An 11198-nucleotide genomic window follows, 5' to 3' on the forward strand; every position below is an offset into this window, starting at 1 on the left:
GTACCAGAAACGGTCTCATGAGTAGAACAAAACAGTATTTGGATGTTGAATACTGCGGTTAAACCTGGGCAGTTATGTAATCATGTCTAGGGTCAATATAGCGTGATCAACTATATTCATTCGTGACATGACCAACATGTGCTTGGGAGTGATTGTGGTGTTGCAGCAGACCTAAAACTTACCCAGTAACCATTCAATAAGGTATCAAAAGAACAAAGCATGCAACTTAAAATACTGTAGGAGTATTTTAGCTAGAGTCAAATTTGTTGCAGAGATTCACTACCAAGTGTTGCTACTTATCCCTTTTTAGCGAAAACTTAATTACGTTGATAGTCTTTTCTTGCTTATTGCTTACTAGAACACTCTAACCATCATAAGGAGATATATATTCTTGCTTCATATCTCTTGGTTCGATTCAGAGGACTTACCACCCTCTTCTTCCTGATTCTTTTTAGAATAAGACGCCTCCCCAAAAAAAGACCTACCAGAAGGAACAACGACACTCCACCACCACCACCGCCCCCTCATTTTGATCCCGATGTATTCCAGGCAGCTGTTACTGCTGCTGTGGCTGCCGCAATGTCAAAAATTAATCCTGGTAGATCTAGTGGGCAAGGAAGTGGTACGCATCCCCAAAATCATGAAGGTGGTCAGGGACACCAAAAGGAGTGCTCTTATAAAGACTTCATGAACGCAAAACCCACATCCTTCGACGGCACTAGAGGTGTTATTCCTCTGACTCGATGGATTGAAAAGATCGAGTCCATCTTCGAAATCTACTCTTGTTCTGAAGCTAACAAGGTGAAATTCGCCGCTTGCACTTTCACCAACAAAGCATTGACCTGGTGGAATGGTCGGGTCAAGTCCCTAACCCTGCCAATAGCAAATGCTATGGGTTGGGAGAGCTCGAAAGGGCTCATGCTTGCGGAGTACTGCCCTCGGGGCGAAATGCAGAAACTGGAGCACGAACTCTTGAACCTAAAGATGAAGGGTTCTGAAATTGCCGCCTACACATATAGGTTTGAAGACCTAGCGCTTCTCTGCCCGGGGATGGTCGCCCCGGAAAGCAAAAAGGTTGAAAGATACATTTGGGGACTGACCCAGCCGACCAAAGGAAATGTCTTGGCTGCTCGGCCAGCTACATTTGATAGCGCCAAGTGCCTAGCGCAGACTCTGATCGATCATGGAGTCGATCTCGATGAAGTGACCGCCACTCCTGAACCGGCTAAAGGGAGTGGTGAGAAAAGAAAATTCTGGAAGCAGAGAAAGGGTCAATCTTCGCAGGAGCCCTCAAAGAAACAGCAAACGGTAACAGTTCACGCTGCTACTACCCCTGTCACTGCTCCTGCAACTCAAGCACCTACCAGTAGGTTTGCTGGTTCCCTTCCTCGGTGCGACAAGTGTAATTATCATCATAATCTCGGCCCATGCCGAGAAATGTCATGCACCAGCTGTGGCAGAAAGGGGCACACAACTCGAGTTTGCAAGACACCAGTCAAACCAACCAATCAGGCATCTGCAGCAGGCGTCGGTCAAGCCTGTTACGGCTGTGGGGAAATCGGGCATTACAAGAGGAACTGCCCCAAGGCAGCAACAACTGGCAACACCGGGAGAGTACTAGCGATGGGGCAAGAGGAGGCCATGGTTGACCCTACCGTTGTGACGTGTACGTTCCTCCTCGATAACTCTTATGCATGCATTCTTTTCGATTCCGGTGCTGAAAGAAGTTTTGTTAGTCATGCATTCAAACATTTTCTTAAACATAAACCTCAACCCTTAACCGAAACATTCACCGTCGAGATGGCTAACGGTGAGAAAGAGAGCACTAATTATATATGCATAGGCTGTACCCTTGCCTTGAATGATCATTCTTTTCCTATCGACCTTATGCCAGTTTCCATAAAAAGCTTTGATGTCATCATCGGCATGGATTGCTTGAGCCCCAATCATGCTGATATTCTTTGTTACGAAAAAGCTATCCGTCTCAATTTTTCCTCGGATGAAACTCTTGTAATCTACGGCGATAAACTCAGTTCAAACCTTCGCATCATTTCGTGCATCAAAGCCCAGAAACTCCTGCGGAAGGAGTGTTATGCATTCCTAGCCCACGTCATTAACGAGAAACAGGAAGTTAAAGACCTCGAGAGCATCGCCGAATTCTGCAACTCTCCCGATGTTTTTCCTGAAGATCTCCCGGGAATCCCTCCGGAAAGCCAAGTTGAGTTTCGCATCGACTTAGTCCCCGGAGCTACCCCCGTAGCTAAATCCCCATACCGATTAGCACCGGCAGAAATGCAGGAGCTATCTAGCCAGCTCAATGAGCTGCTCAGCAAAGGATTCATCAGGCCGAGTTCCTCACCCTGGGGAGCCCCGATCTTGTTCGTGAAAAAGAAGGATGGATCCTTTCGGATGTGTATTGATTATTGGGAACTGAACAAGCTCACAGTCAAAAACCGTTACCCTCTTCCTCGAATCGACGATCTCTTCGATCAACTTCAAGGAGTAAATTACTTTTCCAAAATAGACCTAAGATCAGGGTACCCTCAGCTGCGAGTCCATGAGAGTGATGTTCGTAAGACAGCATTTCAGACTTGGTATGGTCACTACGAATTTATAGTGATGCCCTTCGGTCTAACCAACGCACCGGCGATATTCATGGACCTGATGAATCGGGTGTGCCGTTCTTTCCTGGACAAATTCGTAATCGTGTTCATCGACGATATACTTGTCTATTCCAGAAATGAGGAAGATCATCGACAACACTTGAGATCGGTGCTGGAAACCCTAAGGACCGAGAAACTGTACGCGAAATTCTCCAAGTGCGAATTCTAGATTCGCAAGGTAACCTTCCTAGGTCATGTGGTAAGCGAGCAAGGCATACACGTGGACCCCTTCAAAATCAAAGCGATAGAGAACTGCTCAACACCGAAAACGCCCACAGAAATCCGTAAATTCTTGGGTCCCGCTGGCTACTATCGCAGATTTATCCAGAATTTCTCAAGAATTGCCAAACCCTTAACCACTCTGACTTAGAAAGGCGTACCCTTTTGTTGGAGTGAAAAGCAAGACACTGCGTTCCAAACGTTGAAGCCGGCCCTATGCAGCGCACCTATCTTGTCTCTGCCCGAAGGGACGAATGACTTCGTTGTCTACTGTGATGCATCCAATCAGGGCTTAGGATGTGTGCTCATGCAACGGGGAAAAGTCATTGCTTATGCCTCAAGACAACTGAAGGCACACGAAGTCAACTACACAACGCACGACCTAGAATTGGGAGCAGTGGTCTTCGCATTAAAGATATGGAGACATTATCTCTACGGAACCAAGTGCACCATCTTCACTGACCATAAAAGTCTGCAGCATATCTTTAACCAAAAGGAGTTGAACATGAGACAACGACGATGGGTGGAGCTACTCAGCGATTACGAGTGCGAGATCCGCTACCATCCCGGCAAGGCCAATGTGGTGGCAGATGCCCTCAGCCGGAAGGAGTACTCAGGTCGTAGAGTGAAGGCAGTGACCATGACTATCCATTCCCATTTATCCGCGCAAATCAAGGAGGCTCAGCTGGAAGCCTTAAAACCAGAAAACGTGACAGGTGAAGCCCTGAGAGGAATGGAAAAGAACCTAGAGATCAAGGGAGACGGAGTCTATTATTTCATGGACCGGATCTGGACCCCAAAGTTCGGTGGTTACAGAGAAGTTGTAATGAACGAAGCTCACAAGACTAGATACTCCGTTCATCCAGGCTCGGATAAGATGTACCTCGATCTCAAGAAACTATATTGGTGGCCGAACATGAAAGCAGAGATCGCCACCTTCTTGGGCAAGTGTCTGACTTGCGCCACGGTGAAGGTCGAATATCAGAAGCCCTCAGGTCTACTCCACCAGCCGGAGATACCATAGTAGAAGTGGGAGAGGACTTCTATGGATTTTATCACCAAATTACCCAAGTCTCCGAGTGGGCACGACGCCATCAGGGTAATTGTCGACCGACTGACTAAATCCGCCCATTTCCTGCCGATCAAGTAAAACTTCAAAATGGAGAGGCTCACGAGAATCTACATCCGAGATATAGTTCGACTGCATGGTGTGCCTATGTCCATTATCTCCGATCGAGATAGCAGGTTCACTTCGAGGTTCTGGTAGTCACTACAGAAGGCTCTTGGAACTAAGCTGGATATGAGCACAACTTACCATCCTCAAACTGATGGACAGAGTGAGAGAACAATTCAGACATTGGAAGATATGTTGAGAGCCTGCGTCATCGATTTCGGCGCATCATGGGACGCTCATCTTCCTTTGGTTGAGTTTTCCTACAACAACAGTTATCATACCAGCATTAAGGCTGCGCCTTTCAAAGCCCTCTATGGTCGCAAGTGCAGATCCCCTCTGCGCTAGGCTGAGGTGGGCGACACGCAGCTAGCCAAGGGACAAGTCCTTGACAACACTCTCACTGGTCCAGAAATCATCCGCGAAACCTCCGAAAAGATCGTACAAATCCGAGAACGACTGAAATCCTCACGAGATAGACAAAAGAGCTACGCCGATAAACGACGAAAACCCTTGGAATTCCAGGTTGGAGACTGTGTTCTGTTGAAGGTCTCGCCCTGGAAAGGCATGATACGCTTCGGAAAGCGTGGAATGTTGAATCCAAGATACGTAGGACCATTCGAGATCCTCGTCAGGATCGGTCCTGTAGCCTACAAGCTCCGATTACCTCAAGAGCTTAGTAACATTCATCCCGTCTTCCACGTCTCGAACCTTAAGAAGTGCTTATCCGACGAGACTCTTCCTATCCCTCTCGATAAGATTGAAATCAACGAGAATCTGAACTTTGTGGAAGAACCAATCGAAATCATGGATAGGGAGATCAAACGAACGAAACAAAGTCGCATCCCGATAGTGAAGGTTCGCTCGAATGCCAAACGGAGACCGGAATTCACTTGGGAGCGCGAAGATCAGATGAAACTGAAGTATCCGCATCTCTTTCCCTGAATTCATGATTTGTATTCTATGTTCAAATTTCGGGACAAAATTCCCTCTAACGGGGGGATGATGTGACAACCCGAAACTTTTATCCTGTGCAATTGATCCGTATATCAATATTAAACTCGATTTTATCATCTTTTAACACCGTTTAAGAGTTAGTTTAAGTGTTCTAAGCTTGAGTACAGTCGGGAATGAGATTAGAAATGAGTCAACAAGTCGTATTGAGACAAAATCGGGCCATACACCCTCCTGAGCGGTGTGTACGGCCACACACATGGGTGTACGGCCGCACACCCACCCTCCAGCCGCACACTCCCCCTTATATATATAAGGAGACCCCCTTCACTCATTTCTTTCCTTTGGCTACACTCTACTTTCTCTCACTACTTTCTCTCTCTAAAAACTTCATCCAAGAACACTCAAAAGGCCTCAAAAACGTGAACTACTTCATAATCCAGCTTGTTATATTCGTAAGACACCTGAATCTAAGCCTAAAACTCATAGTGTTCTTCGTGTTCTTCATTCTTTGAAGGTGTACGGCCGCACACCTTCATAAGGTGGCCGCACACACCTTAAAGCTCTCCACAGTGAAGAGTTTGGCCTTCATTCACTAGTAGGACTTGGTAGTAGCACAAGAACACCTCAAAATCGACAGTTCGGGCACAAATGAGGAGTGTACGACCACACACCCCTGTGTACGGCCGCACACACCCTCTGTACGGCCGCACACTCATGTGTGCAACCGCACACACAGCCTGGCCGCACACCCTAGCCGCACACTCACTCAAATGGCCGTACACCTCCCTTATTTGATCATATAGGGTCCCGACAAGCATTTCCAAGTCTTTAGGGTGATTTCCCGTCATATTTAGTAATGAAACACCCTAACTCTAACACACATATGTGTTATCACATGGTAATAGGATCCACTTGCGTACGAAACATCGGTTGACACTCAACACTCGTAACCAATTGTGCTTTCGGATCCTACGTTAAACTGTGAGTTCATACCCCTACGCTTTTTCTGAGTTTTTCATGTTTTTCAGGGGGGAATACAAGCAAAAGTACAAGGAAACATGTACTCAAGTACATTATTTTGTTTAAAATAATTATAAGTCCAGTATGCTTTTAACTCAGAAAACCGTTTTACCAATCGATTAAGAAATCAACTCGTAGAAACAGTTTTCAAAACTAAAGCAAGGAACTTGTATATCTTATCATAGAATGTGACAAAGTCAGTGGTGACAAAGTCATAAAAGATACTGGCCCCCGTTTCGTGCCTTATCCAGTCTAAGTACGGTTATGGCACTCACAACTTAGGTAACGAGAATTTACTTTTATAATAATGAAACAAGTGAACTAACCTCAAAGTAGTATCCGATTTGATTACTAGAGGGCATCAGTAACGCCCTTAGGATCTAGTTCACTACCTATTTTATTAGTTTTATTTATGTAATAAGGCTAATACATCTCACAGCGAGTAACCAGGGTTTTTCAAGGAAACTACATCTATCGATACAAGTATGGTAGATACTTGTACACCTTATATCAGAATCGAAAATCAGCTATCAACTTTTAAGGAAAATATAGGATTTTCCTGGGATAACTTAACCTTTCATAAACAGGCTGTTTAACGTGTAACTAATGGATAATCAAACCTCCTTCATAAGAAAATATAGGATTTTCTTGGGAAACAACTTTTCAAAGAATCAAAGAAACATTTCTTTCACCAAAATTAAATGCTTATGAACTCACCAGCTTTATGCTGATTATCTTAAAACTGCTTGTATTCTCAGGGCATCAATAGACAGGTACTCTTGCCGACTTTTGGAGAAAACGAAACATTCTGAAGTCCCGTCTTTTACTTTTGTTATATACTGTTTTGTATAAACTATGTTTTTGAACAATGTAAATACTCATATTATAATGTAATGGTTGTGTTTACTTCGATTACTATGATACAACTGTTGTGATACTACGCATGACGTCCTCCGCCCCGGAAAGTTTCCGCCATCGGTTTCGGGGTGTGACAATATTGAACACCTCACCTTTTACATCTTCTCCTTGAAAACCATCTTGTATTCCAAATGTCTCCTCATCATCACCATCCCTCAATGTAAGCTTTGATTCATGAACATCAACTAAAGCTCTAGCAGTATTAAGTAGAGGGCAACCTAGAATAATTGGGACATTAGCATCCTCCTTCATATCCATAACAACAAAGTCATCTGGGAAAACAACTTTCCCAATTTTTACAAGGATGTCTTCTACAATTCCTCTAGGGTGAGTCACTGAACGATTAGCCCTGTGGATGGTCATTTTTGTAGCCTTAATCTTTTGAATATTTAGCTTTTGATAGAATGAATATGGCATTAAATTTATGCTAGCCCTAGAATCGGCTAAAGCATAAGTCTTCAAATTGTTACCAAACTCACATGGAAGAGTGAGGCGTCCAGGATCTCCCATCTTCTTAGGTATGTCTCCCAATACTACACTAGAACTTTGCTCACTAAGAATTACTTTAGAGTTCTTTTTTAATTGTTGACGAGTATCCATAAGATCTTGTAGGAACTTCGCGTATTCTGGAATTTTTGAAAGTGAATCGATCAAAGGGGTATTAATAGGAATACCCTTTATTTGCTGAATAAATTCCAGATGTTCCCTTTCCAGTGGACTGAGATGTGGTCGAGATGGAAACGACAAAGGCGGTCGGTAAGCCGAAACGAAATCTGAATTTTTCTGTTCAGACTGAGCCCACGTCGTGAGCATGAAGGGCTCACGACGTGAGTCTGGTAATTCAGCAACATTTTCGTTTTCGAGCTTCGTCTTCTTTGGCTTCGGTCCGGATGGCTTTGGCTCTACTTCTAGGGCTTCTAAAAACTCAGAGATTGCCTCTTCTTCAGTATCAATTGCGATAACATGGGATTGAGTCTTTTTTTCAAGAATTTAAAGAAATAGCTTCTCATTCACCAAAGTTGTAAGTTTGCCAAGTTGAGCTTCAAGGTTATTGATAGAGGCTTGTTGATCTCGTAGTGAGTTTTGCTGGTCAATCATCATGGCTTGATGATTTTTCATCAAGGTCTGCTATTCTTTCATCATTGTTCTTTGATCCTTCAATGTTGCTTTAGTATCATCATGTCTATTCTCTGAAGCTTAGATGAAACGAACCAACATAGTCTCCAAATCAGCTTTCTTCTCAACTGTTCTTGCTCTTTTTGGTAAAAACCCCTGCCAGTCTGCCTGTATTTCTCCTCCTTCTGTTTCTTGTACTCATCATAAGGCAGCGACTCCTTCTTTGGATTCCTCCAATCATCATCATACTTGTCCCCACTTGAGTAGCAAACTTGAGCCTTCTTGTTCCCATAATCATCCAAATGACAATCCTTAGTCAAGTGTGACCCACTACATTTCTCACATCCAACTCTTATTGCATGAACTGATTGGTCCATTTTGGTCAATCTCCGGTCCATAGTATTGAGCATCGCCATCATAGCAGCCATCTCTTCAGAATGTGCACCCCTTGCCTTTTGCCCCATCTTGTCTTGGGTTGTGGTACTCATGAGAGTGTCTTGCGAATTCTTCAACTAACTCCTTGACCTACCTTGGATTTTTCTTTGTCAGTGGCCCTTGAGAATCAAGGAGTTATCTTGTCATAACATTGACCCCATCATAGAAAATAGACATCTCCTGTTGAACATTTAGATCATGTTGAGGACAATTCCTTAACAACCCTTTGTAGCGCTCCCAAGCTTCATATACTGACTCCCCCGGTTGTTGCTCAAAGTTGGTTGTTGCCTTCTTGAGTTTAGCTATCTTAGAAGGTGGGCAAAACTGATCTAGAAATTGCTCACGCATTTGAGCCCAAGTAATGATTGTACCAAGAGGAAGTGCTTTCAACCAGTCTTTTGTAGCTCCCTTGAAAGTGACTGGTAGCATCCTTAGTAAGATCGTATCTCTATTGACATTCGGGACATTGAAGTAGTCAACAATGTCGTTGACCTCATCTAGATGCTTAAATGCATCCTCATGATCCTTCCCATAAAATGGGATATCCTTAAGTGCAGTCAGGATGTGTCCCTTCAGCTCGAATGTAGCAGTGGCAGGAATCGCGGGTTGTACTAATCCCGGACCAATATCTTCTCGAATACGCTTCTTATAAGCTCCCATTGATATTTCTTCAATGTTCGCCATTTCGTTTCTTGGCTCGTCTTCGGGTTCGCTCGTATATAGCCCAAACGCATTCTCAGACTCGTATTCAGACTCGTTTGGGAAAGGTATTTGATCTAAACTTGCAAACTTGCTCTTGTCCTTTGTAGATGAACTCGATTCTCCCGTTTTCTTCCCCGATTTCTTTGAGAAAACTGACTTGAACTCTTGTAAAGGTGTCTTCTTTGGTGTTTGATCGTCTTTCACGTTCTTATCCTTCTTTTTATGAAGGGCTGACTCTGGATCTTCAAATGGTGGTACCAAAGGTGTGTTGGACCCTCTGGTCATGAACTCCTGCAAAATGAACAAAATAAAAACGTAAAACTGAACAAAAACTAAATAAAAATTTCCTACTGACTGTCCACCACGACGTGGTAAATGCTACCACCTCGTGTTGTCGCAGAAAAACAAGCAGAAAAGAAAAACGAAAAAAAAAACTAAAAACTACTGAACTCACGTCGTGAGTCTAGTACTGAAAATAAAACCTAAGCCGAAAAAGTAACTTTTTGTAGGTTTTACCCAACAAAAAGGATCGATCAACCTAAATCAAATAAATCAACTAACAATTAAGGCGTTCCCCGGCAACGACGCCAAAAACTTTATGTGTGCAAATGGTTACACCTAATTTTAAATTTATAACCTAACTACCTTAACTAACTACTTGCACCTAGGCAGTGTACCTAGTCAGACTATAGTATAGTCTAGGGTAAGTCGGGTGTCGATCACAGGGAACGGTATTGACTAATTAATCTACTTACTATTAAACTAAGCTAATTATCAACAAAGGCAAGGGTTTTATCTAATTTTTCAAGATTAGACTAACTTAATTCAAACTTAATCAATAATTAAAAACACTCCTGTTTAGTTCGAATCCACTTCTTATTTATGGTTAGCTAACAATTATGGCTTATCAAGTTGGTTATTATTGTATTGGTAATTTAAGTCTAAACTTACCAATATTAAACTAATTCATGTAAAACTATGTATGGTCACACACATTCAAACACAGAATCAGTTATGGATTATGAATATGCTCTGTAAAATTATGCAAACACAATTATGGTCATAATTTATGTTCTCTAGCACAGCTAACTTTAATCACTTTAATTACTATCTAATATTGGTCAATCCTAGCTCTAGCAATTCAATGTTCACTAAATCACTAGGTTTCAAGTTCGTGTAATTTAATTGTCACTAAGCTACACAGAACATAAATTTAAGCAACTAAAGAAACAAATATTAGCATGCTAGGTAATGATAATCAACAAAAGCAAACTACCAACTAAACAAATCCGCAGTAAATTAAACTAAACCACAAGTCAGAAGCTTCATCTAGCTAAAAAAGAGTAGGTAGATTCAGCTGCTCATAGCAACAAACAAATAAACACAAATCAATGTAATTAACATGTTCATTAGTACCAAACAAATAAACTTATTAAGAACCTTCACTCCTTTGGTGTTGAAACCCTTTTTCCAGAACTTTTCTCCTGCTAAAAATCGTCTTCAGGAACCCTCCAAGGCAGCCAAAAGTCCCCAAAATCGTAATGACCAAGCGTTTATATACTTTTCCCGAAAGTCGTGATTCACGTCGTGACAGGAAGCTTCACGACGTGACCTAAGAGATATCCTTATCGGGCACAGATTCTTACTCTGCACATATTTATCTTCTGGAAGATTCAAGACCACGTCGTGATCATAAGGTTCACGTCCTGATTAGAGTTAAATCTGTGGATTTCTTATTCTTTCATTCTCTAAGTCTCCAAAGTTCCAAGTATTGTCAATTCTGGTCCCTTTCTTCGAAAATGCTTTATTTTGACTGCAAATAACAATTTATCTTTATAAGTACCATAATTCTACATAAATAACCAAAATATCAATAAAAATGTAAATAAATATTGCCTAAAAATATGTATAAATATGGCAATTTCACCATACATGGACTGAATCTCGCTGTCCATAGCCTCTATCCATTTAGCAGACTCAGGGCCTGCCATGGCTTC

The 11198-nt window shown here is 42.5% G+C and overlaps 1 non-coding gene across 1 annotated transcript; it reads left to right on the forward strand.

Annotated features, from left to right (window-relative positions):
• Window positions 1–8692: 8692 nt before the first annotated feature.
• LOC145110249 (small nucleolar RNA R71) lies at window positions 8693–8799 on the forward strand. The gene has a single exon (XR_013709631.1). It is a non-coding gene; the product is annotated as a small nucleolar RNA R71 (small nucleolar RNA).
• Window positions 8800–11198: the final 2399 nt, after the last annotated feature.

Source organism: Lactuca virosa, chromosome 4 (assembly GCF_052849685.1).
Source record: "Lactuca virosa cultivar CGN04683 chromosome 4, Lactuca_virosa_CGN04683_v6, whole genome shotgun sequence".
Classification (NCBI taxonomy): domain Eukaryota; kingdom Viridiplantae; phylum Streptophyta; class Magnoliopsida; order Asterales; family Asteraceae; genus Lactuca; species Lactuca virosa.